The sequence below is a fragment of the Prionailurus viverrinus genome, chromosome A1 (genome assembly GCF_022837055.1).
Source record: "Prionailurus viverrinus isolate Anna chromosome A1, UM_Priviv_1.0, whole genome shotgun sequence".
In the NCBI taxonomy this organism is placed as follows: domain Eukaryota; kingdom Metazoa; phylum Chordata; class Mammalia; order Carnivora; family Felidae; genus Prionailurus; species Prionailurus viverrinus.
Window position 1 is genome coordinate 88,943,989 of NC_062561.1, and position 27,425 is coordinate 88,971,413.

The window sequence follows — 27,425 nt, forward strand, 5'->3', positions numbered from 1 at the left end:
GCCCCTGGCTGGCTGAGAGACTTGGGAGCTTGGGCGGCAGGTGGCCTGGGAGCCAGGACACACAGAACAGCTGCAGCTTGAGCTGTGTCCCTCACCGGGCTCAGTACCTGGCCCACACGTCTGCGCGCAGCCATCGGCTCGCTCCCGCACACCCGCTTGGATCTGGGATCCAAGACCCCCGACCTCCCACAGGGGGCACAGCTGCTGGGCGCCAGGGTCTGCAACACCACACCTAGGTGCGCCCACCAGGTGGTATGACCGCCTGCCCGCCAACCTGACAGCCAGGAGCCAGGGAGAGGGCTCCAGAGACCAGACTAGTGGGAGAGGGACTGTCAGGTGTCTCTTCCCCCAGTGGAGACCTCCCTGTCACCTCTGAAGAGACCCAGGAAGGTTTTGAAAAGCTGATTTCGTAGGGAGGTGGCTGTACATGAACCTAGTGCTCCCTCTTGCATCCTAGGCCCCTGTGTTTGTTCTTCACTCTCCCTCAGGTTCCTGCAAACCATGGACATCTGCAGCTGTGCACCCTCCCCACTTGGGACCCGTGACCGAAACAGCAGCCCTCAGGGACAGGGAGACACACTGGGAATACGAGACTCCTTCCACCTCCCTTCTCCTTGAAATGTTAGTGCTTTTCAGCTCTGCATGCCCTTCCCATGGCCCTACCTGGACTACACCACCATTGGTCCCACCCTCAAGTCCAACCTGCCACTGCTGACTTTGTCATGTCCTTCAACTCTGTGGAACCGCCTTTCCACCTCCACTACCTCCCACCCCCCATGTTTTCTTCACAATGTGCCTCAGATCCCAACTCATCCGTGTGATTTTTCTTTTCTTTTTTTTCACTTATTTTTTCAATGTTTACTTATTTTGGCGACAGAGAGAGACAGGACATCCTACATGCGATTTTTCAACAAGCATCTATTGAATGTGCAAGGTGTACCAGACCCTGATCTGGAGGGCCAGTGTGCAGAGGTGGGCAAGAAAACTTATGCCTGAGGTTTCAAGGGTAGCCACAGGACTACCATACAGGGTGAGGAGGAGTAGAGAGACCAAGTAGTCAAGGGTTTATACGAAAGGAGCATCAAGGGCACGGACCTACACAGCACTGGAAGGAGAGCAGGGAGTCACAGAAATATGGATCATTGAAGGCTAGTCCCAATGTCCAGCCTTCATCACATGTCCTCACCTGAGGACTTGTAAATAGGCACCCCCAGACTGGACCTGTTAGAAGCAGGACTTACAGGAAAAGCACAAGACTTGTCTGTGGACTTCATTGTCATGGTAAGGGCACCATCACACAAGCCCACCAAGGGACTCTGGACTCTGGCAACTCTGACTTACTGTGTACAATGAGGACTTGTTAAGACTCTTTCAAGGGCACAAGTGAAGAGAAAACTAAGCCACAAGCCTAAGAGAATAGAGATGCAAAACCTTTCTCCCCCCAGGGGCAATGTAAATGATCTCATGCTATATAAACGCAAAAAACCTCTGCTAGCTTTAGAAACTTCACCAGTTTTCTGCCTCATTTATCAGTCTCATCCCAGAAGTAGACCCCCACTTCATTGGCTCTATACAGACCATTTGCCTGCATTCTCCTTGGAAGCAGCTTCCTACCTACCAGAACCCTGACGGGGGTCTCCATGTCATGGCACATATTCATATATAGGTGAATGACGTTTCCATTTCATTTTGAACATTATGCTGATGCCTCCCTCCTGGCTCTGCATCTCCACTGAGAAGACTGTTTGCTGCGTTTACTTTGTGTGTGTGTGTGTGTGTGTGTGTGCATATATGTTCTTTATCACTATGTAGGGCTCCCTAGCGTGGATGGAATGCTTTGTTTATCCATTCGAGGGACATTTTGTTTGCTTCCAGTGGTTTGGCTATTACACATTACCCCGCAGTGAACATTTGTGCCCAGTGTTTTGTGGGATTTTAAGTTTAAATTCTCTGGGATAAATAAATGTCCAGGAACCTGACTGCTAGGTTGTAGGGTTTATGTTCAGCTATCGAATTGTCTTACCACAGTGGCTGTGCTATTTACATTCCCACCAGCAATGCATGAGAGAGCCGCCTCTTTCCAACATTTTATCTTTTCACTGTTTTATTTGAACCAGCTCTTCTAACAGGAGGGGAGTGATTACTCAGTCAGTTGTCATTTGTATTTACCTCACGGCTAGTGATGTATAACATTTTCTCATGTGCTTATGCCACCTGTATGTTATCTTTGCTGAAATGTTTCTTTATGTCTTTTGCCCATTTCCTATTTGGAAAATGTTTTCCTTCTTATTTTTTGTTGCATTCTGAATTTTTGTATACTGTGTAGATACAAGTTCTTTGTCACATGTGTGGTTTGCAAACATGTTCGCCTTGTGTATAGCTTGTATTTTTATCCTATTAACAGGATATTTTTTTAATGTTTATTTATTTTTGAGAGAGACAGAGTGCAAGTGGGGGAGGGGCAGAGAGAGGGGAGACACAGAATCTGAAGCAGGCTCCAGGCTCTGAGCTGTCAGCACAGAGACAGATGCAGGGCTCAAATTCATGAACAAGGAGATCTTGACCTGAGTTAAAGTCGGACACTTAATGGACTGAGCCACTCAGGCACCCCTACATTATTTTTAATATAATTTATATTATAATCATGATAATTATAATAATTATTTAAATAATTATTATAATTATCATGATTATATTGTCATGATTATATTAATTTTATATATAATATATATCCTATATTATATTATATATTATATTAATTATATATAATATATATTATATAATATATAATAATATATAATTAATAATAAATATATATTTATTATTTACATAATTCATATAATTATAATATGTTATATTAAGTTAGCTAACAAACAGGCTCTTTAAAAGAGCAAAATGTTTTAATCTTGATAAAGTCCCATTCACCATGTATTTTAGTTTCTGAATCTTGCTTTATTGCAATGTGTAAAAATGCACTAAGTTTAAGCCAATGGCTAAAAATCCATAATGCACATTCTTACAGTTGTCTAGAGTAGAAATCCAACAAGGGCACCAGTGTGGTCACGTTCTGGGAAGATTCATCTTCTTGGCTTGCAGATGGTCACCTTCTGGCTTTGTGCTCACATGACCTCTCTCTGTATGTGTGCATGGAGAGAGAGGGCCAGCTCTCTGGCATCTCTCCTTGTAAGCATGCTAACCTCATGATGAGGGTCCTAAACTTGTGACCTAACATAACCTCATTATCTTCCAAGGCCCCACATGCAAGCTTATGGGGATAGAACTGGAAAAATGTGAATGGGGTGGGAGCATAGTGTAGTCCTAGCATGTTTCCTGGTGGATTTCTTGAGGTTTCAACTCTTTGGTATTTACTCACTTTCTTAGATCATTAGGTTCACATCTTTTGTCAAATTCAGAAAATCAGCCATGATTTCCTGAAACAATTTTTTTATTTTTCTCTTGAAATATATTTTTAGTCCCTACTTTTTTGTATTTTCTCTTTCTGAGATTCCTGTGACATAAACATTAGGTTTTATTCTTTGTGTGCTGTGCGTGTGTGTGTGGGGGGGTGTTAAAAATTGTAGTCATTATTCTTTTCAGTTGTAATTGTTGATTATGTACTTCTTTACACCTTTCTTCCTTTCCTGAGACTTAGTCTCATTTGTTTCAAACACATTTGTAATTGCTTGCTTAAGCATTTTTTAAATGATGTCTCCTTTCAAATCCATTGGGAATCCTAACACTTAGGTCATCATTGGCTTTGGGGGGGTCTGTGAATCGTGTGACATATTAAAGATGACATTTCTCTGGGCTTTTATTTGGCGAGTGTTCTTAATTATTCATCTTTCACATTTGGGGTGTGTCAGAAGACTCTGGATGTTCTTAAATCTGGTGTGTTAGCAAGTGGTGGGTCAATAAGACTGTGACTAGCAAATGCAGCCCCAGTTCTGTGCCCAAACCAGAAAGAGCAAAGTGAGCCCTGACCAGACACAGCTGGGAAAATACAGGGCAACCTGTGTGGAAAGTCACATCATCGTGGCTTTCTTCTCTCCAGGCAACGATGAGTGCATAGGGTAGCTAAAACATATCGTTTGCCAACTGTATTTCCAAAGATGGAAGGATAAGTACTTGTAAAGCCCAAATGTCTGGTTGACAGTGGGAATTATTGAGGAAAAGTGTGTTCTGTGTGTTGAGGGCATTTGAGAAGTTTAGTTTATTCTAGTGGAAGTAGGTAACGATGGGTTTTAATGGGATGGTTGTCATTGATGTTGGGCTTACTCAAAACTTACATCGCATTGGCTCCTCTTACTGGTGTCTTTAGCCTAAATATCATCCCCCCCAAGACCTGTCAAAAGGAACCCGGTCAGATAAGGGAGTGAGCCCTGAGCTGGTGTGCTGACTTGTGTGAGATGTGACACACCCACTCTAGCCACTCTTCCTGAATGCCTGCTTGGGAATGACCTTTGCCTCATGCCCACCACCACAGTGGAGTCACAGAGGAACATGCTGGTGGTCAGCTCATCTGGCAATCTCAAGGCCAGTCCCTCCCTCTCTCTGCATAAACTTGGGACAGGAGTGGGGTCCTCTGACATTCACCTTGGCACTCCATAGGAGATGTGGAACACTCACTATTAATTACAGGACCAGGGGTCTCATGTTCTTCCTTCAGGCATACACCCAAGACCATTTCCATCCCTAGTCTAGCCTTTTCTGGGGACCATGCCCCATGTGCTTGTTTCCTGACAGGTTAATTCTTCCTCTCTGTAGGCAAAACCAACATCTTCACTTACACTGGAGAACACAGTGACACAGAATGGCTGGAATAAGTTGACTTGTCAGAGTACCCCAATTAGACAGGATGAGGAGAATATCCTTGTACCTCCCAATGTATGGTTCATTCATTGAAACCCAAATATGTCCCTACCAGAACACTTTCCTCAATATTCCATCAGTCTGGCCCCAAAGATGGGGAACCCATTCATTATGGGCTAAGTAAAACATATCTTTGGGAAGGTTTTTTTTTTTTTTCCAAAATTAACCCTGACCCTTTCCTGCAAGGAGTGGTTTTCCTGAAATGGAAGTGACGTCTATAACCACTTCTCAAAGTCAGACACTTCAGCTCCACATGGGAAACCTGAAGATGAGTTCAGCTTGTTTGTGCTCTGCGCCCCTCAGTGTGGCAGCAGTGGGAGGACTGGACTGCAGGCTGGAGGACTGGAGGGGCTGAGACAGGTACAGTTGAGCGATGCCCCTGATAGACTCGCCAGAAACAGGGTTGTGAGGGTGTCACAGGACAGTGAAGCTGAAGGTGGACCATGGTGGCACTTGTAGAAACCTTTGTAGACATCTTCTTTCTGCTCTGAAAATGGAGGATGCACTGTGGAGTTATACAAATCCATAGAGATGTTGACACCAACTCCCCTTCAGCAAATGGCTCCCGAACCGTGAGACCATGACCTGAAGCCGAAGTCAGATGCTTAACCAGAGCCACCCAGGTGCCCCTAATATGTAAACATCATTAATCACAATCCACTGTGATTTTCGGAATGCATGGGTGGTTCACAACTCACAGGTAAAACAATTTTATAAATCATATTAAAAAAGATGAAGGGTAAAAACCATAGGATCATCTCTATAGACGCAGACAAAGCATTTGACAAAATACATCATCTGTTCGTTTTCACAACTCAACAAAGTGGGTTTAGAAAGTATACACCTCAACATGAAAAAGGCCATATATAAAAATAAAACATGCTAACATACTCAGTGGTGACAAAGTGAAAACCTTTCCTCTATGATCAGGAAGGAAGTACAAATATCTACTTTCACCACCTTTGTTCAACATAATACAAAAAGTGGTAAACATAGCAATAGAACAAGAAAAAAGAAAGAAAAGTCATCCCAACATGGTAAGGGAGAATGAAAACCTACTATTTGCAGATGATAGGACACTATATAAAAAACCTTAATGAATCCACCAAGAAACCATTGGAATTGAAAATTCATTCAATAAAGTTATACGATATACAATTATTATGCAGGAATCTGTTCATTTCTATAGTCATGATGATGTAGCAGAAAGATAAAAAATCCCATCTACAATGGCACCAAAAAGAAATTACAGCTGAAGACTTCCATAATCGGAGACATCCAAATCCAAAAGATATAGAGAAGCCCCATCAAACTCAACAAAAAAAGCCAAAATCAAATACATATTGTAATAAAATTTGTAAAATATAGAGATAATAAAAACATCCTGAAAGTATAAGAAGAAAGAAGTCCAACCTATAAGGAAAGACAAATGATGTTAACAGCAGACTCCCCCCACAGAAACCAGGCCAGCAGAAGGGAGTGGCATGATACATTCAACACACTGAATGGGAAAAATATGTAGCTGAGAATACTCTATACATGAAGGCTGTCATTCAGAATAGCAGAGATAAATAGTTTCCCTGACAAACAAAACTATATTGGTTCATGACCATTAAACCAGACCTTCAAGAAATAGTAAAAGGGAATTCTTTGAGTGAGAAAGACAAAAACAACAAAGACTAGAAGGAAAAAGAGAAAATCTCCATAAGCAATGACAAAACAAACATGGCAGTAAATTAATAACTGCCAATAGTCACTCTGAATGTAGACTACATACTCCAATCAAGAGACATAGGGTGTCAGAATGCATAAGAAAAACAACACCCATCAATATGCTGCCTTTAAGAGAATCATTTTATACCTAAAGATACCTGCACATTTGGGAGTGAAGGGATGGAGAGATATTTATCATGAAAATGGATGTCAGAAGAAAGCCAGAGGAGCAATACTTATTCTAGGGAAACTAGATTTTAAACCAAAGGCTAACAAGAGATGAATAAGGTAACTATGTTATAATAAAGAGGTCTAATTAACAAAAAGATCTAACAATTGTAAATATTTATGCCCAAATTGGAACACTCAAATGCATAGAACAATAACAAATACAAAGGAACTCATTAAGAGTATTAACAGATGTTAATGCCACAATTACAGCTGTGGACAAATAATCTAAGCAGAAATCAACAAGGTAATAATGGCTATGAAAGACACACTGGACCAGATGGATTTAGCTGATGTATTCAGAACTATCCATATTAAAGAAGCAGACTACACATTCTTTTCAAGTGCACATGGGACATTCTCCAGGGAGGATCAAATACTAGGTCACAAATAAGGTCTCAATAAGAACAAAAATATTTAGATAATACCATGATTATTTTCTAACCAGCAGGCTATGAAACTGGAAGTCAGCCACAATTTTTTTTGAAAAACCATAAATACGAGAATGTTAAACAACATAATGCTAAAGAATAAATGAGCCAAATAAGAAATTTAAAAACATAATGAAAAATACATGGAAACAAATAATAATGAGAACACAGCAGACTAAAACCTTTGGGGGGGGGACACCTGGGTGGCTCAGTCGGTTGAGCGTCTGGCTTTGGCTCAGGTCATGATCTCACAGTCCGTGGGTTCAAGCCCCACATCAGGCTCTGTGCTGACCTCTTGTTCAGAGCCTGGAGCCTGCTTTAGATACTGTGTCTCCTTCTCTCTCTGACCCTCCCCGCACTGCACTAAGCTTTGTCTCACTCTGTTTCTCAAAAAAACTCAATAAGTGTAAAAAAAAATTTAAAACTTTTGGGATGCAGCAAAAGCAGTCACAAGAATGAATGATGACTTGGGGTGCCTGGGTGGCTCAGTTGCATAAGCATCTGACTTCAGATCATGTTGTGATCTTGCTGTTCATGAGTTTGAGCCCTGCATCTGGATCTCTGCTGCCAAGCTCAGAGCCTGGAGTCTGGTTCAGATCCTATGTCTCCCTCTCTCTTTGCCGTGCCCCCACTCATTCCTCTGTCTCTCTCAAAAGTAAATAAACATTATTTTTTTTAGAGAAAACAATGAATGATGAGTAATTTAGCATCTTCCCATGTGTCTATTAGCTATCTCTATATCTTCTTCAGAAAGTGGCTATTCCTGCCTTGTGACCATTTTTAAGTTGATTGTTTTTTTGGTGTTCATTTTTATAAGTTTTTTTTAATCCATTTTGGATACTAACCCTTTATCAACTATGATGTTGGCAATATTTTCTCCCATTCTGAAGGTTGCCTTTTAGTTTTGTGGATAATTTAGTTCACTGTGCAGAAACTTTTTATCTAGATGAATTCCCAATAGTCTATTTTTCTTTTATTTCCCTAGCACAAGAGACATGTCTATTAAGAAGTTGCTTCCAGAGGGGAAGATGGCGGTGTAGGAGGACATCGGGCTCACCTGGTCCTGCTGATCACTTAGATTCCACCCACATCTGCCTAAATAACCCAGCCAGAAGACTAGCGAAACGGACTCTCTGGAGCCAAGCATAGACAAGAGGCTCACAGAAGAGGGTAGGAAGGGCAGAGAGGTGGTGCATGCTACACGGATTGGCGGGAAGGAGACAGGGCAGGGGAGGGGCAGCCTGCCCTGCAAGGCAGAGCCCCCGAATTCTGGCTTGCAAAAGCGGAGGAGCCAGACTCTGTGAGTTCTGACAGCCAGCAGGAATTAACATCTGGAATGTTAAAAGTCAACAGCTCTGCTCTCAGAGAGCAGGAGGGTGAGAGGATGCCAGGAGGGAGAGTTGTTGAGCCCAGGAAGACAGAGCTCAGGTCAGTGGGGAACAAAGGCACTGGCAAGGGCCGTTTCCCTCTCCCATCCCCCAGCCGAAATTCCAAAGGGAACCAGTTCCCATCACTGAACTTGCTTGCACCCCGCAAATGCCTAATGTTGTGCTTCTGTGGATCCATCTCTCTGACTGGCCTGCCTCCCTCATGGTGCTGTAGGGCCCCACCTGCAGGGGACCACTGACATCAAAGCTAGCTAAGCCTGCCCCTCCAGCCCCTGTGCACCTTCCAGATCCACCCCTTCTAATACGCCCTTAGCCAGTTCCCATCAAAGCAGCACCACAAGCCTGGCAGTGTGGAAGTAGCCCAGACAAGGGCCACACCACTCCACAGTGAGTCCTGCCCCTGGGAGAGGGGAAGATAAGGTACACACCAGTCTCACTGTGGCCCCAGCGGTGGGCTGGGCGCAGACATCGGGTCTGATTTGGTGCCTCCCACCAACACAAGTTACTCCACACAGCACAGGGGAAGTGTCTGCAGTTTGGAGTCACCTCAGGGACTACCCAAAATGATGAAATGGAAGAATTCTCCTCAAAAGAAACTCCAGGAAGTAGCGACAGCTAATGAATGATCAAAAACGATTTAAGCAATGTAACGGAATAATAACTTAGAATAATAGTTATAAAATTAATCACTGGGCTTGATAAAAGCATAGAGGACAGCAGAGAATCTATTGCTACAGAGATCAAGGGACTAAGAAATAGTCATAAGGAGCTACACAATGCTATAAATGAGGTCCAAAATAAAATGGATGTGGCCATAGCACGGATTGAAGAGGCAGAGGGGAGAATAGGTGAATTAGAAGATATAATTATGGAAAAGGAGGAAGCTGAGAAAAATACAGATAAAAAAATCCAGGAGTATGAGGGGAGAAATAGAGCACTAAGTGATAGAATCAACAGAACAATATCCATATGATAGGAATTCCAGAAGAAGAAGAAGAAGAAGAAGAAGAAGAAGAAGAAGAAGAAAGAAAGAAAGGGGCAGAAGGCGTACTTCAACAAATCATAGCTGAGAACTTCCCTGATCTGGAGAAGGAAAAAGGCGTTGCAATCCAAGAGGCACAGAGAACTCCCTTCAGAGGTAACTTGAATCGATCTGCATGATATATCACAGAGAAACTGGCAAAATACAAGGATAAAGAGAAAATTCTGAAAACAGCTAGGGATAAACAGGCTCTAACTTACAAAGGTAGACCTATAAGAGTAGTGGCAGACCTATCTACTGAAACTTAGCAGGCCAGAAAGGAATGGCAGGAAATCTTCAATGTGATGAAGAGAAGAAATATGCAGCCAAGAGTCCCATATCCCTCAAGTCTGTCATTCAGAATAGAAGGAGAGGAAAAGGTTTACCAAACAAACACAAACTGAAGTAATTCATCAACAATGAACCAGCCCTACAGGAGACTGTAAGGGGGATTCTGTGAGTGAAATGTTGCAAGGAATGCAAAGTACCAGAGACATCACTACAAGCATAAAACCTACAGACATCACTATGACTCTAAACCCTTATCTTTCTATAATAACACTGAATTGAAATGGAATGAATGCTCCAATCAAAAGACATAGGGTATCAGAATGGATAAAAAACAAGACTCATCTATCTGCTATCCACAAGACACTCATTTCAGACCTGGGGACACTTTCAGATTGAAAGTGAGGGGATGGATAACTATCTATCATGCTACAGGAAGTCAAAAGAAAGCTGGAGTATCCATACTTGTATCAGACAAACTAGACTTTAAGTTAATGGTTGTAACAAGAAATGAAGATGGGCCTTATATAATAATTATAGGCTCTATCCATCAGGAAGAGCTAACAATTATAAATGTCTATGCACCAAATACAAGAGCCCCCAAATACATAAAACAATCAATCACAAACATAAGCAACTTTATTGATAAGAATGTGGTAATTTCAGGGGACTTTAATACCCCACTTATAACAATGGATAGATCATCTAGACACAGGATCAATAAAGAAACAATGTCCCTGAATGATACATTGGATCAGATTGACTTGACAGATATATTTAGAACTCTGCATCCCAAAGCAACAGAATATACTTTCTTCTTGAGTGTACATGGAACATTTTCCAAGATAGATCACATTCCCCAAGATAGATCCAAGACAGGTCACAAAACAGCCCTTAATCAGTCTAAAAGAATTGAGATCACACCATGGACATTTTCAGACAACAATGCTATGAAACTTGAAATCAACCACAGGAAAAAGTCCGGAAAACCTCCAAAAGCATGGAGGTTAAAGAAAACCCTACTAAAGAATGAATGGGTCAACCAGGCAATTAGAGAAGAAATTTAAAAATATATGGAAACTAATGAAAATGAAAATACAACAATCCAAGTGCTTTGGGATGCAGAGAAGGCAGTCCAGACAAAAAAATACATTGCATTCCAGGCCTACCTCAAGAATCAAGAAAAATCCCAAATACAAAATCTAACAGCACACCTAAAGGAAATAGAAGCAGAACAGCATAGACACTCCAAACCCAGCAAAAGAAGATAAATAAGAAATATCAGAGCAGAAATAAATAATATAGAATCTAAAAAACTGTAGAGCAGATCAATGAAACCAAGACTTAGTTTGTTAAAAAAATAAACAAAATTGATAAACCTCTAGCTAGGCTTCTCAAAAAGAAAAGGGAGATGACCCAAATAGATAAAATCATAAATTAAAATTGAATTATTACAACAAATCCCTCAGAAATACAAGCAATTATCAGGGAATACTATGAAAAATTATATGCCAACAAACTGGACAACCTGGAAGAAATGGACAAATTCCTAATCACCCACCCACTTCCAAAAGTCAAACAGGAAGATATAGAAAACTTGAACACACCCATAACTAGTGAAGAAATTTAATCAGTTTATCAAAAATCTCCCAATTGTGGTGCCTGGGTTGCTCAGTCGGTTAAGTGTCCAACTCCGGCTCAGGTCATGATCTTGCGGTCTGTGAGTTGAAGCCCCACGTCAGGCTCTGTGCTGACAGCTCAGAGCCTAGAGCCTGCTTCGGATTATGTGTCTCCCTCTCTCTCTGTCCCTCCTCCACTCATGCTATATCTCTCTCTCAAAAATAAATAAACATTAAAAATATTTTTAAAAATCTCCCAACAAATAAGAGTCCTGGACCAGATGTCTTCCCTAGGGAATTCTACCAGACATTTACAGCAAAGATAATATCTATCCTTCTCAAACTGTTCCAAAAAATTGAAAGGAAGGAAAACTTCCAGACTCATCCTATGATGTCAGCATTACTTTGATTCCTAAACCAGACAGAGACTCAGCAAAAAAATAGAACTACATAGAACTACAGGCCAATATCCCTGATGTATATGGATGCAAAAATTCTCAACATGATACTAGCAAATCGAATTCAACAGCATATAAAAGGATTATTCAACATGACCAAGTGGGATTCATTCCTGGGCTGAAGGGCTGGTTCAACATTCACAAATTAATCAATTTGATACATTACATTAATAAAAAAAAAAGAAAAGGACCATATGATTCTGTCAATTGATGCAGAAAAGCATTTGACAAAATTCAGTATTCTTTCTTAATAAAAATCCTCGAGAAAGTCGGGATAGAAGGAGCGTACTTAAACATCAGGAAAGCCATTCATGAAAAGACCACAGCCAATATCATCCTCAATGGGGAAAAACTGAGAGCTTTCCCCTGAGATAAGGAGCACAACAGCGATGTCCACTCTCACTGCTGTTGTTTAACAGAGTGCTGGAAGAGTGCAATCAGACAACAAAAGGAAATCAAAGGCATCCAAATTGGCAAAGATGAAGTCAAGCTTTCACTTTTTGCAGATGACATGATATTATACATGGAAAACCCGAAAGACTCCACCAAATTCTGCTAGAACAGATACATGAATTCAGCAAAGTTGCAGGATACAAAATTAATGTACAGAAATCAGTTGCATTCTTATACACTAATAATGAAGAAACATACAGACAAATAAAGAAACTGATCCCATTCACAATTACACCAAGAATCATACAATACCTAGGAATATACTTAACCAAAGATGTAAAAGATCTGTACAATGAAAACTATAGAGAGCTTATGAAGGAAATTGAAGAACATACAAAAAAGTGGAAAAACACTCAGGGCTCATGGATTGGTAGAATAAATATTGTTAAACTGTCAAGACTACCCAAAGCTATCTACACATTCCATGCAATCCCAATCAAAATTGCACCTGCATTCTTCTTGAAGCTAGAACAAGGAATCCTACAATTTGTAAGGAACCACAAAGACCCTGAATAACCAAAGTAATATTGAAGAAGAAGTGCAAAGTGGGAGGTATCACAATCCCAGACTTTAGCCTCTACTACAAAGCTGTCATCATCAAGGCAGCATGGTATTGGCACAAAAACAGACACATAGACCAATGGAATAGAATAGAGACTCCAGAATTGGACCCACAAAAGTATGGCCAACTAATCTTTGACAAAGCAGGAAAGAACATCCAATGGCAAAAAGACAGTCTCTTTAGCAAATGGTGCTAGGAGAACTGGACAACAACGTGCAGAAGAATGAAACTAGACCACTTTCTTACACCATACACAAAAATAAACTCAAAATTGAAAAAGGACCTGAATGTGAGACAGGAAACCATTAAAACCCTAGAGGAGAAAGCAGGAAAAAAACCTCACTGACCTCAGTCACAGCAATTTCTTACTCAACACCTCTCCAAAGCCAAAGGAATTAAAAGCAAAAGTGAACTACGGGGACCTCATGAAGATAAAAAGCTTCTGCACAGCAAAGGAAACAACCAACAAAACTAAAAGGCAACCAACAGAATGGGAAAAAATATTTGCAAATGACATATCGGACAAAGGGCTAGTATCCAAAATCTATAAAGAACTTACCAAACTCCACACTGAAAAACAAATAATCCAGTGAAGAAATGGGCAGAAAACATGAATAGACACTTCCCTAAAGAAGACATCCAGATGACCAACAGGCTCATGAAAAGATGCTCAACGTCACTCCTCAGCAGGGAAATACAAATCAAAACCACACTCAGATATCACCTCACGCCAGTCAGAGTGGCTAAAATGAACAAATCAGGAGACTATAGATGCTGGAGAGGATGTGGAGAAACGGGAACCCTCTTGCACTGTTGGTGGGAATGCAAACTGGTGCAGCCACTCTGGAAAACAGTGTGGAGGTTCCTCAATGCATAGGGGCACTTGTACCCCAATGTTTAGAGCAGCACTTTCAACAATAGCCAAATTATGGACAGAGCCTAAGTGTCCATCAACTGATGAATGGACAGAGAAATTGTGGTTTATATACACAATGGAATACTACACGGCAATGAGAAAGAATGAAATATGGCCTTTTGTAGCAACGTGGATGGAACTGGAGAGTGTGATGGTAAGTGAAATAAGTCATACAGAGAAAGACAGATACCATATGTTTCCAGTCCTAAGTGGATCCTGAGAAACTTAACAGAAGACCATGGGGGAGGGGAAGGAAATAAAAAGTTAGGGAGGGAGAGAGTCAAGCCAAAAGAGAATGACTCTTCAAAACTTAGAGTAAACTGAGGGTTGAAGGAGAGTAGGAGGGAGGGTGGATAATGGGAATTGAGGAGGTCACCTCTTAGGAGGACCACTGGGTGTTGTATGGAAACCAATTTGACAATAAATTTCATATTAAGAAAAATGAGAATGTTGCCTTGGAGGTGAGTCTTTAGAGAAGACAGGGTGGAAACTCCACCCCAGGCAGGTGTGGTCAGGAAGGCAGTATTCCTCTCCTCGAGCTCCCAGTCCAGGGACATGACATCTCACTGGCGGGGGCAGGTCATCACCATATTTCATCTCCTCCAACTCGGCATTTTAATTTAGTTAAAACATTTTTTTGAATTCAGTTTTGTGAGACAGACAGAGAGAGAGAGATACAGAGACATAGCATGAGCAGGGGAGGGGAAGACAGAGAGGGAGACACAGAACATGAAGCATGTTCCAGGCTCTGAGCTCTGAGCTGTCAGTGCAGAACCCAGCAGGGGGCTCGAACCCACCGAACACGAGATGATGACCTGAGCTGAAGTCGAATGCTTAACTCACTGAGCCACCCAGGCACCCCCAACTCTGTGCTTTAGTGGTTAAATTGCCGCTGAGTATGGCTTCCATCTAGTCCCTACTCAAAAAGTGAAGGCTCTAACCCAGATGTGGCAGGCTGAGACTACTGGGACCACATCTGCCTAGCCCCGGCCCCCTCATAGGGCCCATCACCTGTGTCAGAGGTTCAGAGATTTGGGGCAGGGGGAGAAGATTTCTGTAAGAACAGAGAGCTCCTAAAAGGCACTGACTTTATTTGAAACTGTGGTGAAATTCAATTTTAAGGGCCCTCTCAAAAACAACAGAGACCTTGAGGATGAGCATTTAAGAGAAGGCTGATAGCTCTATGACAGCATTAAGGTAAACCACAGGTCAGTTTACTACAGAGAACCATGGAAGAGCCCTCTGGGTAGAAACAAGCCTCAAAGGCTGGCCTCAAAAGCTACCCCTAAAAAAGGGTCCAAATTTAATTGGAACCTATTGTAGAGCAATCGATGTCCCAGGGCATTGTTGGAAACAACAGAGTAACCAGACTGCAGTTAGCTGATCTGAACTGCTGAGTATGACACCAAAAGAACAAATAGCAACAGAGAGACCAGGGAAAAAGAGAGTGATAGAGAGCCCTGCTAAAACTGCTATCATCCCATGCTCAAGGCTGTGCTCCCTGATGAGTGACATCACTGACTACACACCACAGGGAAAAGAGACTTCACTCAAATAGCCTGACTAAGTCACTAAAGACATAAACAAGCAAAGAATGAAAATGAATGTTGGAAAGGGAAGAAAAGGATCAGTACCCAGCACTGTACAATATATTACCTAAACTGTCCAGCTTTTAACAAAGCTATAATACATGCAAAGAAATAGGAAAGTATAACCCACCACAGGAAAGAAAAAAATAAGCAGACAATATAAGCTGAGTGGGCCCAGATGTCATACTCAACAGACAAAGATGTCAAAGGAGCCATTATATATATATATATATATATATATATATATACACACATATATATACATATATATACATATATACATATATATATACATATATATACACATATATTCAAAGAACTAAAGGAAAGCATGCATAAAGACCATACTTTCTCATCAAGTAGACAATATCAATAACAAAATTTTTAAGAACCAGGAAGAAATTCTGGAATGAAAAAGTACAGTAACTGAATTAAAAAAAAAATCAGTAGGTGGCTCAACAGTAGGTTTAAACTGGCAGAAGAAAGAATCAGTGAACTTTAAGATAGACATTATGCAATCTAAAAAACAGAAAAATAATTTCTTTAAATGAAAAGAGCCTCAGAAAGGAGTGGGTTACCATGAAAGACACCAACATACGCATAATGAGAGTTCCAGAAAGAGAGGAAAACAGAAAAGAGCAGAGAAAACTTTTAGAATATCTAAGGGCTAAAAAGTTCCCAAATTTTATGAAAACCATTAGTCTAAAAATCCATGAAGCTCAATGAATTCCCTCTAAACTAACCATAAAGAGACCCACTCTCAAACACATTTTAGTAAAGATGGTGAAAAACAAATACAAAAGAAAATTTTGGAAGCACCAAGTGAAAAATGACTAATTGTATATAAAGGAACCCCAATAAGATTAACAAAACATCTGATTGCTCATCGGAAACAATAGAGGCCAAAATGTAGTGGGATGATACGTTGCAAATACTGAGAGATGACAAAACTGTCAACCAAGAATCTTATATTTAGCCAACTTGTCTTTCAAAAAATAAAAAGCAAAACATAGAGGCAATTTTAGATAAACAAAAACTTAGATAATCTGTTGCTAGCAGATCCACCTTATGAGCAATACTGAAGGAAGTTCTTAAGCTGAAAGCAAGTGACTCAGACAGTGACTTAAATTCATCAGAGAGCACCAGGAAAGGTAATTATATAATTATAAAAGACAGCTTAAAATGCATGTTTTCTTTCTTTTCTTAACCGATTTAAAAAACAATTGTATAAAAACAATGTTTACATAAATGTATTGTTGGATTTACAACAGATATAAATGAAATATATTTGAAAATAATAGCAGAAAGGAGGTAGGTGGGAGCAAAAGTGAAAAGGAGTAAGGAAGTGATACCAGAGTAACTCAACAACAGGGACAAATGAAAAGAACCAGTAATCTAAATAAGGTTAAGATAACAAACTATGTAATTATATATTTATTCCCCTTTCTCTTTAGCTTCTCTCATAGACATAAAATTATATAAAGTTATAGCAGTGTACTATTGTGACTATAATATATATCAATGTGATGGGTGCACAAAAATATGTGATATAACAGCACAGAGGTACTAGAGTTATGGAGGAATAGTATTTGTATATTTCCCTGGAAATACATTATCATAAAACTGAAGTATTTTCTGATAGCTGAAGAAGTGTATGGTAAATCCTAGAGAAACCATTAGGAAAATAACTAAAAATTCTGTTGTGAAAAAAATCATTAAAAGAATCAAAATGTTCCACCAGAAAATAGTCAGTAATGTAAATAAAGCCATAAAAGAGAAAAAGAAACAAAAGACAGGAGACCCAGAAAGCAAAAAGTTAAATAGCAGACATAAATCCACTGTGTCAATAATCACAGTACATGTGAATGGATTAAACAATCCAGTCAGAAATTCAGAGACTCTCACACTGGATTAAAACAAGATCCACACATATGCTCTCCAAGGAGATATCAGATATAAATATGTTGCAAGTAAAGGATTGAAAAAAATACATCGTGCAGACAAAATCCACATGAAAGCTAGAGTACTTATGCTCATATCAGAAGAAGCAAACACGAAGACAAAAACTATTATGGAAATAAATGGGGGCATTTATAATAATGAAAATATTAATAAAAAAGTATGAGGTGTCGCCAAAGTTCTCTTTCAATGCTTTCCTTTAAATGGCAAAAAATATAAATGAGTTAAACTTTCAACTCGAAAAGTTACCAAAAAAGCACATAGGAGAACACAGAAGGAAATAAATATGATAAAAGCAGAAAAAATAAGACAAAATAGCAATGGGATGGGTAAAGTAATTTGAGAGGAGTACAGGGATAAACAAGAACTTTTCACAAATCTAATCAAGTTAACAGAGCAAGAAAAAATGAAAAGTATAAGGAGATATTATAGCAATCAAAGGGAGACTCTTAAAAACTGAGAACAAACTGAGGGTTGATGGGGGTGGGAGGGAGGGGAGGGTGAGTGATGGGTATTGAGGAGGGCACCTTTTGGGATGAGCACTGGGTGTTGTATGGAAACCAATTTGACAATAAACTTCATATATTGAAAAAAAAACAAAGGGAGAATCAAAAAAGGAACCAATTATAAGAAATTATTGATACAACTCTATGCCAATGTATTGTAAATGTATGCAACAAGGGACAACATTTCCAATAAACTAGACCACTAACCACAGAAGAAACTAAATAAGCAATTTTATGTCATACCTCCATAAAAGCTCCAAGCCTAGAATGTTCTATAGTCTCTTAAATATAAAGATTCCCAAGTTACGTAATTTATTCCAGAACACACACACACACACACACACACACACACACACACACACACAAAGGAAAAAATTAGGGAAATATTTGAAAGCTAGAACCCTTCCAGGTCTGGGACTCCCACCATGAGAGAGGGCCACCAGGCTGGCCACCCCAACTGGATCGTTGGGCCCCTGATCACTCTTCCACACTGGACCACATCATGTAGCAAGCCCTGTCCTGACCGAGTGCATCTCTGACTTCCTGGAGCCCTGGTGCCCCCACATGCCCTTGTCCATACCCCTTACCAGATCCAAGGAGGATGTTGACTACAGCCTTGAGAATGTCAGCCTTCAAGGTCAACTCTGTAAACTTCAAGTCTTTGAGTGGAGTCACCTTGGGAGGCAGAGAAAGAGACTGGGTCAGGAAGGATTGGGAAGTGGGGCTCTGCCTTCCTCTCCCAGCAGCAGAGGTAGCAAGCAGGGAGAAACAGTCATGGCAAGAGGACCCTCCAGGGAAAGCCCGATCATAGCAGGTACTACCCCAGGCAGCTTCCCCACAGCTCCAGTGGAAAGTGGGGAGTAAGGCCTGCTCCCTCCTGTGTCTTCTAGTGACTTCTCCTGGCAGGCTCCAGCCTTTTAGCCAGGCTTGGCCCCTCCCTGAATGTTCATACCTTCTTCATTCAGGGAGTGGAGCGATCCAAGACTGCCAGGAAGCAACTCAGTGCCAGGCAGTGCCCAGTGCTCCCTGGTGGGTGAGAGATTCTAATTACCACCTCGTGGCTGGAGGCCATTGCCCTCCCAGCCCTGTGAGCAGCGGCTCCTCTTCTAACCCGGGTAATTTTCCTTGTAAAGGTTGGGTTGTGCCCCACCCACCACGTGGTCTTAGGCTGAGCCACAAAATCTGTGGGGTGCTGGCCCTGGGAGGGCACAGGCCTGCTACCAGGCCTTCTAGGGACAATTCCTGGATCTGTGCACAGCAAACCCCAATAATACGAGAGGTTATGGGTCATCTCAGGGGGTTGTTGCCATGCTCAAATAAGCAAACGTATGCAAAGTTTTAATTTTCATGTAATTTGTTATGGACTAGAAGGCTGCCGCAGGGTGGATACTGTAAATGCTAGCTGTCGCTCTTGCTGGGTTGTAAATTATAAGTTTCTTGGAGCCAAGTTGCCCCAAAGCAGCCAGGAGACCTCCTGGGCATGCTGTCCAGAGCCACATGATGGAGCATCTTGCCTTCAGTCCCTAACACCCCTGGGGGCAGGCAGGGGACAGGCTGTTACTTTCAGTATACAGGTGAAGAAGCTGAGGCTCATGCAGGGGGTGTCCTCATCCTCAGGGGACCCTGCTCAGGTCCTTCTAGCCTGCCTGAGTGACCCTGACATCTACCTGTGCAGCTTCTGTGTGAGGGGCTGGGCGCGGGGCAGGGGGGGAGGGTTGCAGGTGCACAAATCCCACCACTCCCTTTGCTCCCTCCAGGACTTTCAGGCTCTGGAGCCAAATAAGGCACCAAAGCTTTCTCAGAGCATGGGGCCTGGACAAGGGATACCAAACAGGGTTTCTGCTCCCCCAAATCCAGAGGGCTGGTGTCTGTGGGAAAATCCCTAACTCTTCTCACCAAGTAGCTGCAGGTACACACATGGCTAACCTGACTCAGCCACCCCATGGTCGAATGAACAGACGTTGCCTACAGCCCACATTGACCCCTGCTGTGTGCTGCCTCTGCCGCTGTGAGCAGAGCCCATGGAAGGCCAGCCCTCATCAGCAGTACCCTTCCTCTCTTGAGGAGATACCAGTCCTGGGTGGGCAAAGGGCCAAACGGGGCACCTGTCTCCTCCTCTAAACTCCAATGGCCCTGCCTGGAACACACCAGACCCACCTGGGCAGGCTTGATCACCACTGTGTTCCCAGCAGCCAGGCAGGCAGCCATCTTCCAGGAAAGCATCATCAGGGGGTAGGTCCAGGGGATGATGACAGACCCTGTGGTGCAAAGAAGTGGGTCTTTGTCTCTCCACTCAGTCTGGGTGCCAGACTGCACCTGCCAACTGCTTCCTCTCCCCAAGCCTGACACCCATTCCACTCCAAGCATCGTGATATGGTGCCCAAGGTCCCCCTGAGACAGCTCACCCCTGCCCTTCCAGTCCCTGATGAGGCAGTATGTCAAGCGTGGCAATAGCCCCTCTTACTGGCAGGGCACAATGCCAGGGAACATGGTTTCTCATCAGAACTGTCAGACCTGTCTAAGGACAGTCCAGTAGGGCATGACACCAGGCAGTGTAAGAATTGACAGCAGGCAGGGGCAGGGAGAAGGCCAGGGATCACCCAGGTGGGCAGAGAGAGTATGGTAGAGAGTTGGGATCACATGGTTGGGCCAGAAGGAAGCCAGTGAGGGTCCTCTTGGGTGTGAGGCCAGGGTGCAGTCCCATGGAGAGAAGGAATCAGTCACATGGGGAGGCCTAATAAGGCTTGTCTGCTTTGCATTAAGAGATGGTACCCAGCATCAGTGTGCCCCTTTGTCCCAGAGGAAGCCTCTGGCTGAGCAGTGTCTCCATCAAAGGGAGACCCCTAATGGTAGTGGGGGGCCTAATGATGACACATGTGGTCCCAGCAGGCATGAGGCCCTGCTTTGCCCTGACTCCTGTAAAACACAGGGCAGAGTCTTCGTCCATGTCGGACAATTAATAAGCCGGTCCACACAGAGTGGCTCAGGCTACCTAACTTGTTTTCTTCACCATATTCATGATCATCATCACCACAGAATGTTTCCCTAAAGAGGACTTAGCTGAACCCAGGAAAGGGGAAGAGCGTGTGTGAAGGCTGAGGTCAGGATAATGTGGGGACCAGCACACCATCTGGGAACAACAGGGTGCACTCAGGGATTTGGAGAGCCACTCCCCACCCCCATGTATACCCAGCAGACCCAACAGGACGAGAAGGTGGAGGGAGCACGGTGAGTGTATCCAGGGAAGAGGGGGAGGTCATCAGGGTTGTGGGGGCTCCAAAGGAGAAAAGACGTCAGGAAGTCCCACTGTCACGGCTGAACTGTACTCCCCACAATTCACAGTTGAAATCCTAACTCCAGAACATCCTTATTCGGAAATTGGGCCATCCCAGATGTAATTAGGTAAGATGAGGTCATACTGAAATAGGGTGTGTACCTAACCCAATAGGACTGATGTCCTTCAAAAAACAGAGCCATGTGAACAGACAGACATGCGCAAGGAGGACACCAAGTGAACATGAGGGCAGAGATCGGGGAACACCCAAGATTGCCGGTAAGCCACCAGAAGCTGGGGGAGACGCCTGGAGCAGATTCTCCCTCATACCCTCAGAAGAAACCAACACTCTGACAACTGAATCTGGAACTTCCAGCCCCAGAATGCTGAGGCAACAAATGTGTGCTGCTTGAGTCTCTTAGTTTCAGTACTTTGTTATGGCAGCTCTAGCAGACTCAAACCCACCCATATAGGGACAACTTTCCCAGTCCCTCAACTCCCTGGGAGGCTCTGCATTAGTGTCCTCCTCAGTCTGATGGGGACAGACTCCTTGGGAAGCATCTGGAAGAGCAGTGACCGTGCAGATTCTTGTGACTGGCAGCCAGGTGGGCCCTGGTCTCCCTGCCCAGCCCTTCTCAAGGCCTGTGCCCAAGGAAAGGGCTCCAAGCACATGGGCTATGCAGGGCTCTCACTCTACACTCTGACACCTTGGCAGGGGAGTTCCTTGTTGTGGGGGCCTGTCCTGGGGCACGGTCTACATATTGTGTCCTCTGGGGGACAGGCTGGCTGGGAACCCCTGCCCTGGAGTCAGTGCGACTTCCCTCCCAGGCTGCCCCTTCTCTGGGGGCTACAGTAGGACAGGGTTTTCCTATATCCACAGCCCACTCTCCCAACAGGGGCTGCCCTCACCAGCAGCCCTGTCCTTCAGGACCTGGTGTGTTCCTCTGTACTCATTTCTGTCAATGCCAATGACATCTGAACACATTCTCCTTCTGACACCCCCCCCCCCACATTCCCAAAGAAGCTGAGTGCCCTTGACCACCATCCACAGGGATGTGAGGTCCCTGGTGGTGGATCCAAGAGGCCCCACGTTGTAAGGGGCACAGGGTAGGTGGGAATGCCTGCTGGGTGCTGACCACACTGGACCTCTGGTACACATTTGGTGATTTTAGAAGGCATTCGTCAGTGTGCTTCCCTCACACAAGTTTCTCCTGGAGCTGTTCCGTGTGGTCCCCATAGCTCTGTCCCACGCCTTCACACAGCCACATGCCAAGCCCTGGTTAGGAGGCCACAGAGTTCAGCGTGGGTTGTGCAGGGTTTTGCTGTCAAGGCCCCAGCACAGCTGCTCTGAGTGCTCTTGGGCTTATCTCCTTGAGCACCTGTGCCAGTGAGCCACCATAGTTCTGCTTGTGGCAGGGTACATTTGGAGGCTGAACAGTCACTGCCAAGTTGCCTTTCACAAAGGTGGACCCTCTGCCTCCCGACCTCCCACAGGCAGTGTGAGGAGGCTTCTCTCTCCCTAGGCCTTGGGACCATCTGATGGTGAGGCACGGCCCCTCACGTCTGGGTTTACATCATTTCCTCAGTTCCTAGTCCTTTCTACGTTGATTGGACAGGTGTTTGTCTCCTGTTGAGCACTAGTTCCTATCCTTTGTCTATTTCTCTATTATTTTTACCCTACTCCTTGGTGCCCTGTAGTTCTTAATTTTCTGCATATTCATTATTATAATCTTTGCAGGTAAAATTTTTCAGGTGTACCCCCTGTTTCCCACTATGACACTGATGATACACGGCTATTGTGAGGATTTAGTAAAATTATACTTATAAGGTCATTGAAACAGTGCTTGGCACAGAGCAGGTACTTTAAATGTGAAAGCTGTTTTATTTGCTAGAATATAAGTCCCCTGAGGGCAGGCATTGCCATCAGTTTTATCATTGTTGTATATCCCGCACCTGAAATGGATGGCATGTAGTAATTGGTGAATAAATAGCGTTTGATAGATGTGTAAAAAGGGGATGAGCACTCACACTATGAATCACACGGAAAGTGCGTAGTGTGTCACGAGTTTTCACCCTGCACTGTGACTCACCTAACAGGCTCCTTCCTGGTCAAGGTAAGTTGCAGCTTGCTCTGGCCTGGTTGATGGGGATGGTGGAGCCCTGGAAGAAGCAAGGGGAGTCACTGGTAGGGGACTCCATTGTTTCCTTCCCCCTTCCCCCTGGGCAGCCAGACTGTGCTTGGGCTCAGAAAGGAACAGGATCTTATCTGCACCCTGAAACCCCCATGACCAAGACAGGTAGAAGACCCAAACCTTCCAGACTGGGAATGACAGGGGCATCTGAGGACTTCGGGTACAGATGGAGCAGGCAGCCATCAGGGGCAAGGTGCCTCCTGTACCTAGCCTGGCTGAATCCTCAGACAAGAAGCTGGTCCAGGTACAGGTAAGCCCTCTGGCTTTGAAACTGGGGCAGACAAGGGAGGAGGTGGGGAGCCACATTATCTCTGGAGGCTGTGCCGGCCCAGGAGGCCCCAGGTGGGCCGGCTCTAGCCAACAGTGATGCAGCAGGAGGAGCAGAAGGTGGGCTTGCCATCACACCTGCACCTCTTAGCCCCATGGAGAGGATAAGAGGCGTGGAGCCCATTTCTGGCAGAGACCCCAATGAACCTGTTGGTGATGGGTATCTCTAGAGAAGGGTTGACCCATCCCTGCCTCTGGCGGGCAAACCTCTGGAAATGGCGCCCAAGGTCACATCCTGATCCCTGGGATGCAGGAGGTGGTGAGCTACCCCTTCTGCAAAGATGCAGAATGGCACAGTTGACCTTAGGATAGGGAGACGATGCAAATGACCCCAGCATGACCTCGGGAGCCTCCATAAAGGCAGAGTTTTCCCCAGTTTAAGAGAATCTGAAGGATGCCAAGCCTGAGAAAGGCAAGGGGAGTGGGGTACCAGAGGGAGGCCAGACTGCATTAGCCTCAGCCAGCAGCCAGCAAGGACCTGGACCTTCAGTCCTACAACAACAGGAGCTGAGTTCTGCCAACACCTGAACAGGCCTGCAGGCAGGGTTTCCCCAGAGCTCCATATAAAGGCCAGCCTGGCTACACCTTGACACTGACCTTGTGAAATCCTGGCATGGAACCCAGCCAAGCCTGCCTGAACTTCCATCTGCAGAAATGTGAGCTGATGGTTGTTTTAAACCAATAAACTGGGGTCATTTCTTATGCAGCGTGTAGGCTAACACCCTGCCCTAGAGTTTCCTGCTGAGCCGAGCCTGCCTGTGTGAGCTCTCACTTGGTGGGCAAGAGCCTCAGCCCCACCTGAATTTTGTCACACCAGCCAGCAAAGCAGTCGAAGATCTGGATGGACATGCCCACATGAGTCTTCAGAGCCAGGGTGAAGGCAGTGCCTGCATCCAGAGCCTTGATGGTGGCCAGTTCTTCCTGATGCTGTTCCATGAGGTCCACCAACCTGGCCAAGGGGTGTGGGAGGGGAAGGAGATGGGCTCAGGTTGGGACCAGCCTTGCCTATTCTTTCAGGGCCCTACTTCAATGAACAAGAGGCTCTGGCCTGTACAGCCAGCTCTGCCACACTCAGAGGTGCTGACTTCAGTTTCCTGATCTATGAAATGGGACAGTAAGGTTTACTTTTCTGGATGGGCATGAGGATGATGCCATTCTGTCCATATCTGCTCTCTTCTCTTTTACTTTATCCCTTTGTAAAACATGGATGCATTTACCATGCAGAGCACCCCCTCTCTGATTACGCAACCTCCGAAAGTTCCTTTACACCCTTCCCATTCTGAGTAGAGACCACCACACTACAGTCTCTGGAGGGTCTCCCACTATGGGAGTGTTGCCTCCTGAAGCCTGTTTTCTACTTCTCATAGTCCTATCTTTTCCCTCGATCAGCCCCAAATCCCTCTAATTCTGCCAGACAATGTCACCTGCATGTGATGTGGCCATGTCATAAAGCCCTGAAGTAACTATCACCTGAGCACGCCATTTGGGAGGCTCAGGAAGGAGAACTGAGTGGGATTGTTCATTGTCAACTTTGTTGAGGTGTACCTCTGCCTCCTGCATCCTGTCCCCAGAAAGCACCAGGAGGGAAGGCAGTGAAGCAACCACCTTCATCCCAGAGGTCCTCAGGACAGCCATGAGGAAGGGCAAGTGTGGGGTGCCACACAGGCTCAGCCTCACTCCCAGCAGCCTGGGCCACCACCAGATTCTTGTCTGTGGACCTAAGGAAGTGTCTGAACAAAAGGTGAAAGTTTCCTACAGACTCCGCCACCAACTCTTGGTGGCCCCACTCTGGCAGCTGTGGACACTGGTCTCTAGGTTCCCGAGAGGCTCTATCTTCTCCCTCAGTGGTTCTTGGGGCCTGTCTAGTGACTTTCTCTAACACTCTTTTCTGGATCTTTCTTCCTAGAGTCTCCCACAATTGCATAATGTCTTAACCCTATAATGTATTCTGTATTCTATAACATGTATCTGTGGTGGTCCTATTTTCCTTATTGAACCAGGGGCTGCTCCCTCCTGAGCCAGCAATGGGCGAACCTCCACCATGGGGACTGGGAGGGTTGCATGAGGCAGGACCAGGTTCCTAGGAGCTCTCAGGTCTAGGCTTGCGATGTCTGTCAAAGCTGTCCATGTCTCTACTTAGAGCTGTGCAGGAACTCAACCCTTCACCACTATCATGTTGCTGGTGGTGTTATTATGACACATGCCACTAGATGCCAGCAGAACTGCTCAAGGGACACACTCTTAGGTCTGCAAACATCTACCTCTGGAGTCCCTGCTTCAGGGCCAGAAGGCTCCTCTCAGCATCACCAGCCTGGGCTTGCATGTTTCAGTTTTGCCTACTCTGGGAGCACTAGGTCACTAGGCAATGGCTTCCTAAAATTGATAGGCTCTTCAAGGGGTCTTGAAACTAACTTGAGTTAGAGCAGGCTGGGTGCACCCTTGCCTGCTCCAACCTGTACCATCTCTATTCCATTTTGAAAATAGGCCCCTCTCTATGGTTTCCTGTGCTGGAGGCTGTCCTGGTGTTTCTGGTCTCTGAATAGGAAAAAAAAATGACATTCTGACTGCAAGGCCAAGATGGGGCCTCTCTCCCACCAGATGACAAGTACATTTGGAACACATCATGACCAGCCTCTCTGCCTGATAGCTTCCCCAGGACCCAGAGCATAAAAGTCAGGTTCCTGAAACTGGCTTGTTCACTAGACTTTTCGACACTGTTTAGTTCATCTGCGCAGCACCTTCCCTTCTGAAAACACCACACCACTTCCTTGGGGGGGGGGGCAACTGCTCCTCCCCCACTGGGACCACCTAGTTCTAGGGGAATAGTATGTCTCCTCCAGGCCGCACTCCCAAACCATAGTCATAAGTGGATCGACTCTACATCCTTCCTTAATAGTTCTGATGGAGCTAAGGGGAGAGAGACTCTTCTTCCCTGGTTTTAGAAAACAAGGAAAATGTAAGATTCCAGCAGTCAGGGAGATCTGAGCAAGGACCAGCAGGAAGAACAGACCCCGTGCTTCTGTCACTGGCTTATACATAAAATAGCCCTCATCTCTCCTCTGGTCCAGTCCACTCAGGGAAGTGGTGAACATGTCTGAGACTGCCCAGGACTATCTGTTACCTTTGCCAGTTTACTGCTCCCATGTAATTAGCATCTCCACTTTTGTGCCTCCTCATCATTAATCACACTGTTCCCTCCACTGAGGACTATTTCCCTTAAGGCTACTTGTGTCTTGTGAAATCCCTTCTGCGTCTCACGTCACTTCCTCTGAGAAGCCTTTTCTGAGTCTCAGACCTTGGTTACACAACCTGTCTCAGACCCCAACTTACTCCTGGCAGAACCCAAGCATGCAGTTCCAACCTAAACAAAAGGTGGGGTAGCTGACAGGAGGTTGTGGGGCTCTCACATGTACAGGAGCCGGCCTCAATCCTGTGAACTGATCTTTCCCCACAATCCAATCTCAAAAGCATCCTTAGTGGCAGCCACTGCCTTGTCAACATCGCTGACCTGGGCCAGGGACACCTAGCAGATGACCCGTGGTAGAACAGCGCCACGAAGCCCTCCCTGGACTCTGTGTACACAGATGCCTCAAGTTGCTGCTCCCTGGCCAACTTGGTGGGCTCAGTGGGGA

At 44.5% G+C, this 27,425-nt stretch overlaps 1 pseudogene; it reads right to left on the minus strand.

Annotated features, from left to right (window-relative positions):
* The window catches only part of LOC125164073 (cytosolic 10-formyltetrahydrofolate dehydrogenase-like), a 56,828-nt pseudogene that overhangs the window by 7,797 nt on the left and 21,606 nt on the right, over window positions 1-27,425 (minus strand).